Raw genomic sequence first — 11,045 nt, forward strand, 5'->3', positions numbered from 1 at the left:
GTTGTTTTAAAAAAAATTTCCATCTTTCATTGGTCATCAAAAAAAAATATGATGTATTTAATTTTGCTCTCTGTTCAAATAATATATCTGGATTAGTGATTTCCATTAAATGTATATATTCTTTTGGGAAACCATTATTATTAATAACTTGATTAGCTTCATATTCAACAATTAACATTTTTAAATTTGCATTTGCTAAATCATTTAATGTATTATATTGTGGTCCCATTACAATTGTACTTAAAAAACTTGTTAATTTAGCACAATATAAATTTGTTAATATAAAACCAAGTAAAAATATTGGTGTATATGTTATTAAAAAATTTATATTATAATTAATAATTCTTTTAACTGGTAAACCAATATTTAATATTAATGAAAAACAATCTAAAAATGAACGTGAATATGATGGATGTATATTATAAAATTTACGATATGCTAATATACTTAATGATATTAATAAAACAGATATAATTAAAATATTCCATGTATCATTATTAAATGGTAATATTAAATATAAAAATTTTGGTATTTCATTAACAACTGGTACAATAAGTGACCATTTTGTTATTATAACTGGATATGTACATGTAAATGAACGATTTAATACAATTCCATATGGATGTACTGATATATCCATTGTTTTATTATTCATTAAATTTGTAATTAAATTCATATCTAAATTTTCACTAACATTTGATATATTAATTTCATTAAATGTTGCATTATATTTTTTATAAAATGATTTTAATATATAACCACCAATACCACTATATTTTATAATATTTTTATTATTTTTATATTTAAAAAAACGTGGTAAATCTTGCATTGCTATTGAACGAAATTCATAACCATTTAAATTTTTTAATTTATTTAAAAATAATATTTCAATATTTTCTTTTAATTTATATAATGGCATTGTTAAATTAATTATTTTTAATATTGGAAATGGATTATATGTAAATATTTCTAATTTATTATATTTATTAAAATACCATAAATTAATATTTATTATATTAAATTTCCAAGACCATTCAAATAATGTTTGTATTAAATTTAAATTTAAAGAATAATATATTTCATTAGAATTTTGATTTTTATCAAAAATCATAATAATTTTTGTTTGTCTTATTAAATTTAATGATTCTATTATAATATTAAAATTATTATAATTAATTTGATTAAAAAATATTACTACTAATATTTCTCTTTTATATAAATTAACAATTGGTATTGTTTTATTTTCTAAAAATAAAATTGGTATATAATTTTTTTGTTGATAATTATTTGCAATACGATTAATAAATTGTGGATCTGATTTTAAATATGATTTTGATTTAAATAAAACTAATGAATTAAAATCATATTTATTGTAAATAATTTCAAGGAGATTTGAAATTATTGTTGAATTTATATATCCTTCTATGGAATTTATTCGTAATATATGAATAATAATTGGAAAAATATAAATTTTAATATAATATATTAAATTCATTATTTTAAATAAAATATTTATGGATGTTGTGCTCTTAAATTCAAAATTTTATTTTTAAAAATATCCTTTTTATTTTGACTCCAATATTAAACTAATTTGTTTTAATTTTTCAAAATCTATTTTATATAAAAGTTTTAAATATATAATTAGAATGCAATGTCTTAATATTTATATATATGCATGTCAAAAGATTAAAATGAAAAGTTTAAAATATACAAATAATTTTATTGAAAGGTCTATTATTATGCATGTCTTTCAATTTCTTAAGCATTATGTTTTGTAAGTAAATATTATGAAAACATTGACATTTTAATATTATACTATGTATATTAAAAATAATAAATTCTCTTAGACTCTGTATACAATGATTTTTAATTATACATTTTTTAATATCAAAAATAATTATTGTTTTATATATAACAATTAAGTTTATTTGAAATCACGATTTAAAAGGCACATTTCAAAACTTATGTTTAATTATACATAAATTTAAGTTTTCATAGTACTAAGGAGTAATTATAGGGTTAACATACTAATAGAATTTATATTTAACACATTAAATATAAACAGACACTTATTGGTTGAAAAAATTTTATGTATAGAAGCATGATATATGTATGTATGTATGTATTTATTATATATCATAATATATTATAATATTTTATAGCAGTATGTAACAATGATTCAAATTTCTATCATTAACTTATGTTATTAACGCGACCTACTTCATTATACATTGTATAAATGTGTTCGTGTTAAAATAATTAAAAAAAATTAAAATATCATAGTAATTCTATTAAATATTTATTCCTTAGCGTATAAAATATAAATTTTAAATCTGTCATGGTCTCAAGAGTTTTAAAAATGAATATTACAATATTTTCACTATATTTTGAAAATAATTTACTTAAAAAAGTAATAAGAGCCATCATATTAAAAATTCTAATATTAAAGTTAATTTACATTATAGCTATGGTAAAATAATAACAAATTAATTTTACTTTTTTAGTCATAATTGAAAAATTTTAATTAAAATGGTTTTTTAATTTTAGTATTTTAAAAAAAAAATTAAATGTTTAAATAATACAAAAGATATTTAAGTGGGTTGGAGTTTGACAATCAGTGAATGTTAATTAATGTTTGTTATTAATGTATTCTGGGTTGAACCGCTTACTATAGGAAATTTTAATAACTTCTCAATAGTTATTATTATTTGCATTTTAAATATGGTATAAGTGAAAAATTGTAGATTACAATACTGGAAGCAAATAGAAGTGTTATAATATTAACATTATTGGCTACAGCTAACATGACAATAAATCAATTATAATTTTGTATAATTTGTAAATTGAAAAGTTTACTATATGAAATATGTGCTAAAATTCTGAAAGAATATAATATCCTAGTTTCTCAAATCTTATATAATATGAATACGTGATAAAAGTGAAATAATCAATTTGTAATGAAAATTTTCGTATTCGCAATTTTTTTTCTTAACGTTCAGCTTTCTCAATATATTGAACAAATACATACGAAGAATTCAAATATTTTTTTTTTTGCCGTGCGGAGGATGAACATCTGGAAAGATACTGTTAGACGAAAGAGTAGTAGTGTAAGATTCTGACCAACTAAAAACACCTACCAAATCTAATCAATAAAACTACAGTCAAAAACGATTAACCGTTAATTTTGGTCTGACTTTTTTAAAAATTTAATTTGTTTTTTATCTGCCACAATGTCGTACTATAGGTATTTGTTGTTCCAGATAAGAAACATTATGTTAACTCGATGGGGGTCATACCTTTAAGTCTCCTAACAAAGTTTTGTTTATCTTTGACACTAGGGATCCTGTGATCTCTGTGTATACATATATCATCATTACGGACATATTAGGAAGCGTTGACGATGTCTCGTAATAACTTATTTTGAAATTTTTGAATAAATTGAATGTGCGCACCGCAGCCCCATAGAATTTAAATATGTATTATGATATATTTATTTTGTGCTAAATCATCTAAAGTAGTATATTGTCTCATTATAACGAAATAAATTTAAATAATTAATAAGATATAAATTCTATTATATTCTAAGTAAAATGAAAAAAGGGATTTGCATGTATCTATTTACTTTTTAGTAACTTGACGATAAAAATACCAACGTTCTATAATTAATATAAAACCAGATGTAATTAAACCAAAAAACCAAAAAATAAAAATTAATATAAAATGTTCAAAATTCATAATTAAATATTCATTTGAATTATTTTTATAATGTTTAACTAAACCATTAGTTAATGCATGATCAAATGCTGTATTCTCATAATGATAATAAAGACCAGCTTGATGAGCTTTTATTATAAAAAATTGTAATAAACGAAATAGATGTGAATTTCTTGATATTGGAAAAACAACTTGATAAGTACCAAAACAAATTTCGGAGAAACGAAATTTTGGTTTTATTAAGAATTTTTGTTGTTTTGATATAAAACGCCATCTATCACCAGCTATTGGATATGCATATTTATCATTTAATGTTAATTGTTTTAAATGAAATTCATTAATATTAATATTTTTAAAACGTTTATAAAATTCATCTGGAAAATCTGTTATATTTTTTATTATATTTGTTATATAATCAAATGATAAAATTTTTAAATCAGTTTTTAATAATTCATCAATTGTTTGAATTTGTTTACCATATATTGGATGTGTTAAAAAACTAGCTAAATATGCTAAATATAAATTTGATATTATAAAACCACTTATATATATTATAAAAAATAATAATATTAAACATAATTCTGGTTTTTGTTTTATATATTTTATTGGCATTTGTATATTAATAAAACCGCATAAACTTTGTAAAATAGCTTTAAATAAATCAATTTTTTGTTTAATTAATAATAAACTAATATAATATAAAATACCAGTATATATTATTAATAATATTAATATTAACCAAATATATATATCAAATGGTAATAAAATATATAAAAAATTTGGTATATGATTTTTAATTGGTATCATTAAACACCAATCAGTTATTGTTATCGGATAACTATAACTAATATATTCTTGTAATACATTTAAATATGGATGTATACTTATTTCAATTTTTTTCTCTTTAAATAATTTAATAATATTATTAATATTTAATATATTTGATTTATTTAATTTGAAATTTTCTGATTTATTTGTTTTATAATCAATAAGTGTTGCATTAATATTTTTTATAAAATTTACAAATATTCTACCACCACTACCACTTAATTTTGATATATTTTTATTAAATTTATTTGATTTTTTTGTATTAATTGTAAAAACTCTTGGTATATCTTCATATATTGGTGTTATAATTTTATAACCATATAAATTATTTGATTTACGTTCTTTAAATATATTATATGATATATTTGTTAAATTTTGAATTTGAATATTTGGATACGGATAATAATTCCATATTTCTAATTTATTAAATTTATTTTCATATAATAAAATCACACTTGTCATACGTTTATTCCAAAAATAATTAAATAATTGAAAAATTTTTATTTCATTTTCAATATTAAATAATATTAAACATATTATATTTTTTGTTAAAAGTGTATTTAATAAAAATTCAATATTATTAAGAATTTGATCATTTTCATATTTTAATATTAAAAATGGTAATATTTGACGATTAGAATAAAATCGTATTTGAAAAAGTTTTGTATTTGTAATTATATGTCGTGTAAAATTTATTGAAGATTTTTCTAAAATTTTAATAATATTATTAATTAAAAAATTTTCAATTTTATTATTATGTATTAATATTAAATCTTCAAATTTTTCTAATTCATTAATATTTAAAATAATTTGTTGAATTTTATTAATTGAATTAAAACTGAAATTGATTTTATAATTTTCAAAGAATTTTCCAGATATATTTTTTATTTCAATTGAATTCTTTAAAGAATTAGAAAATTTTGGAAAAATCCAAAATGAAAATATTATTATTATTGTGAATTTTAAATCCATTATTTAAAAGATTTTAACAAAAAATTTGAAGAATTTCTATAATCAAGACGGAATCAATTGCAAATACGTAAGGATCCCAGTTTGATATGATAACGAATGAATGAATTTATTTAAAGGACTTAAAGAATATAAAAATTTAAAATATTTTTAATAAAAAACTAATTTAAAAAAAATTAAATTCTTTTTAGATAAAGATCACAGTAAATGGTTAAATAAATATTAAATTATAGAGGATTTCAATAAGAATATGATTGTGCGAAATTTTTAATTGTAATTCAAATACAGATGGTATAACAAAGATATACGAGTATTTTTCTTATACATATTGTTTTATGATGTTTACATTTAAAAATCATGAACAAATATGAAAAAATTATTCCTTTCAACTTTAAAATTATTATTCATATATAATTTTATTTAAAATTAATGCAGTTATAGATTTAAAAATTATAAGAAATTCTTAGGCACTAATGAAATAAATAGTAGTGTGCATGCCTATTAATAATTAATGCATGCTTATGCGATTTAAAGGCTAATGGTAGATTATTACAATTAGTCATCCAAAAGTACTAAATTGGAAAATTTTGAATTTTTCCTAGAATTAATTTTTGTCTGATTCTATGGGCTTAATCGTTTATCTAGTTATTTTACTCGTAAAGTGAGAAGAAAATGAGTAACTATCATATAATTATATAATGTGATTTTCGAGCCAGAAGAATTATTTAGTATTGTGTATCTCGTTTTTTTTCTAAAATGCGCATACAGAATTTATTCACTTTGAAATTAAGACGTTCATTTCTGAAAGTGAGACGTTCTTTTGATAATATGAGAAAAAAAGCAAGAATCAAATTGTAGAATTGAGCAATCTTATTGGAAGCGTGAAATATCTATTAGAAAATACTGAGAATTCTGATTTGAAAGTGAATATAAAGTGAGCAAAAAGGCGAGATACACGATCAGGCTGTATTTATCTAAATCCATTTAATTTTTGATGATTATTGCTAAATTATGATAACATTTTCTTAACAGATTTTATATTAGAATGGGGGGTATTCTTTTTAGTGGAAATGAGCATAATATTTACATACCCATAAGTTGGTAGAGAAAACTATGAATATAATTTTTAATAAAATAGAAAAAAAATTGCATATATTTAGGGGAAGGAAATATTTTTTGATTTAGCTATTTCTCATTTTTTTTTCTTACATTATGTAAGATTGTTAATTGTACTAGTATTTTTGAAAGATTTAGGGATGAATAAAATATCTTTGAAATTAGCAAGTATATAAAATTTAAAATTTAAGATTTAGAAGATTAAAAATTTCTTAAGATTTATAAGATTTAATAATATTTCATAAGAATTTTGTAATTGATCAATTTAATTGAATTGCAATGAACGAGAAAATTCGATTTAAAAAAAATTTTATAAATCGATTATCGTTTTATCAAACCAAATTTCTATGGAAAATGTACAATAGGTTAAATTAACGATTAGCATAAGAATAAAGTAAACAAACATTTGCACTGGCACTTGGAATATATTTTGTATATTAGCGTGAACATGGTGTGTGTATCATATTATTATAGGAAAATAGTTGAGTCAGTCAAGGTCAAGTATTTATGCTTTTATTGTCAAAATTAATGATTTATTTTTATAAGTTCAAATATTATCGTATATTATTTATTTATAAACTAATTTTATTCGCTTTTCCAAAAATATTAATGATAAAAAAGTTGAGGAAAGACAAAAGAAAAAAAAAAATGATTTAGACAAAAAAAAAATGTGAAGAAAAAGGGGTGATTTTTTCTTGTTATTTTCAATTCTTCGAAAAATCAAAAATTATTAATAAAACTATGATAGGTGGACATTTTCACTTTGTTTATCATACATATATATATATATATATGTAGATAATATGAATACCTTTATAATACCACAATCATTATTACCTTAACTAAAAGAGTTAAAAAATATTATCTATGTATAAATACTAATATCATTTCGGTTTACTATAAGGTGTCAGATAAAAAAAAATATTTGTATATGCGTGACTATGAAAATACTTAGTGAAAATTTTGGCTTTTCTTTCCTACTCACTACAGTTCTAAATTTACATTTAGACTCAATTCATATTATTTTATAAAATGAATTATGAAATACTAAAGCTATAGTATCACATTTTTATGACACATTGCCCATTTTTTTAAATGTATTAGACCAGCGATTGCTACTGTTAGAAATTTAAATCTATCAAAGGGGGTCTATTAAAAATTGAAATGAAAAGGTTTGGAAACCTTTGTATTAGACGTATAACTAACCGATCTAACAAATTCTGTGAAAATTTAAAATAAAATGGTCACTAAAATATCAAATCGAATTTAATAATATCAATACGTCTATAAAGGTTTTGAATGAATTTCTGAGTAATTATGTGTGTTACATGATTTTAATAGCAAAAAATTAGCATATTTTAAAAAATAACTTACCTAGAAATACATATATTAAATTTCTTGGAAAATTGTAAAATAATGGGTCATATTCCAAGTGTGTCACTTAATGAATATGATAGTTACATCACTGTCGTTTTATTTTAACACTCACAAATAATATCACTATTCTTTTTTTTACCTTGCTAAAAATCTTTGAGAATAACACAATTTTTACTACATAAAAATTAGTACTAAATCTTATCGCACGACAGTCAAGTCATTTTATTTTAGAAATGAATTGACAAAATGAATTGAATGCCATATGATATGACATTCGATTGAGTTTTCGTCATATTACAAAGTTTAAGTGAGGTTATGTTTTTGTTATGTTTTGAGCAGTTGTTAAAATAAACTTGAATTTATAAAATTTTATCTCATGTTATACGTGACCAAAAAACAAAATTTGCCATTTGAATGATTTTATAAATTGAAAAAGAAATTTGTAAGTATTTATACCATTCTGTATAGATTTTTTGTAATGTGTACCGTATTATAGTATATTTAATAATTAATTATTTGTTATAAATAATTTTTATTGCTTTATCATTAATCAATTATATTACGTACCCCTATATCCTTCTTAATTCTTATATTGCTCACTTAAAATTCTTTCAAGTCACTGATTTTTTTTTTTTTTATTATATAGAGTAAAATATTACCAAAAAATAAATTTATAGAAAATATTTGGTAATTTTTTTACGGACGCATTTTTCTTTCATAACATAGCCGCAACAAACGCATAACATAGTGTTTTTTTTTTAATATTTTTATTAAATTTTCAATTAAATAAAATAAATAATAATAATGTTACAAAATTTAATAATATTTAAAATAATATTTTATTTAAATTCTTTAATATGTTACAGTTTTAATTTTAATTATTTAACTAATTTAACAATAAATTTATATAATATTTATAATTTTACAACATTTATAATAATTAAAAATCAAAATTTTGATTTTGATAATCCATTATTAAATATTTATGAGGAATTTTTACAAAAAAAATTTCAAATACCAATAATAACAATAAGAAAATATAAAAATAATTCAAATTTACAATTATATGATTTTATAAATGGTGAAAATTCATTATGTATATCATTTTTTCAATTATTATATGAGGATGGACGTGAACAAGGATTTCTTACAAATTATACATTAACTGGAATGCATAATATAAAATCAATTTTTATATTTATTGAAGAAATTATAAATATTGAGTCATTAGAATGGTTTTTTAATGAATTTGCATGGCGTAATGGTTTTATAAATATGATAACAATGATAAAATTATACAAAATGGAAATGTTATTAAGTTATACTGAATTTCCAGAATTAAAAATATTAAATTTTACTAATGAATTAATATGGGAAAATCAAACAATGGAATTATTTAAAGATAAATTAAAAAATTTAAATGGTTTTGTATTTAAAACAACAGCTAGATCAGATCCACCAAGAGTAATTGTTTATACAAAAAATGATAATCCACAATGGTTAGGTAAGTTTTATTATAATTATTTAATAATTTATTGTCTATATGATGCGTTTGATATTCCATGGACGAAATTTTCTATAATAAGATTATTTTATTTACTGTGTGCAACTGTGGGATTAAAATTTAAGAAATTAAAAATCTTTATTATTGCAACGTAATTATTTTTGAAATAATTTTAAATTTTTAATTATATAACAATAAATTGATTATTCTTGAATATAAATGAAAGCCATTTAACACCATTTTAATAATTAACTTTATGACTTATATACTTATAATTATTTAACTCCTAAGCTCATTCATAATTTATTTGCAATAATGAAGTTGTTCTAAAAAACTATGAGATTTCATTACTTATACGAGTATATATATGTAAAAATAAATTTTTTATTTTATATTATCCTTGAATTCCATAACGCATATATGAAGTTCTTAAATAGAATTCAGAAATTCACATCTAACTTCGGTTCGGATTTAATTAACCGTATTTAACCGCAAAATTTATTTTAAATTTTTAAAATAAAAAAATTTATAAAATAATTTTAATTTTAATTCTAATTTTTTTAATTTTCATTTTGTATACATAGGTGGTGTTGGCGGTAATTTAGCATATAATTATGCAAAATCAAAAAAAGCAAAAATTAATTTGACACAAGTTAAATATATAAGAAGTGCTTTCGATATTTCTAGTATATTAGCAAAATTATTATTAGATAAAATTACATTTTCAACACATCCATATAGTTCAACAACAATATTAAGAAATAATACAAAATCATTTTCTGTTTCACATCCAATAATTTTAACAAAATTTTGTATAATGGCACCATACAAAAATGATGATAGATCATTTTTATTTGTTTTATTACCATTTAAAAAGGAAATATGGTATATAACATGCATTCTTATGATATATTTTACAATTATTACATATATATTCTTAAATTTTCTTGGTAAAAAAATTGATTTAAGTTATCAATTATGTATGTGCCTAAATGCATTATTATTTTTACCATTACCAGTACGTTCATTCAATTGTACTTGGCGTAATATATCAGTTTATGGTCCAGCAATATTTACTGGTTTTATATTAACAAGCTATTATATATCAACTTTAACAAGTTTTTTATCAACAGAATTATATGCAGATGAAATAAATACAATAGATGATTTTATTGCAGCAAAATTACCAATTTTAATGCATAGATCAATGAGTAATGCATTATTAAATGATACCAAAAATTATCCAAAAGAATTTACATCATTAATTAAAACAGTTCGTGGTGATGAAATATCAAAATTAAGAAATTCATTAAATACATCATTTACATATGCAACAGCACAAGATCAAGCTGAATATATATTAAAACAACAAGATAAATTAATTAAAAAAATATTTCGTATTACTGATACATGTTTTAGTTCACAATTTTTAGGATTTCCATTTAAATATGATTCACCGTTTTTGGAATCAATGGGTTTATTTATAATGAATTGTCAAGAAGTTGGTTTAATACAAAAATGGTATAGAGAGAGTTAT

The sequence above is a fragment of the Condylostylus longicornis genome, unplaced genomic scaffold, assembly GCF_029603195.1.
Source record: "Condylostylus longicornis isolate FDR11 unplaced genomic scaffold, ASM2960319v2 ptg000101l, whole genome shotgun sequence".
Lineage (NCBI taxonomy): Eukaryota > Metazoa > Arthropoda > Insecta > Diptera > Dolichopodidae > Condylostylus > Condylostylus longicornis.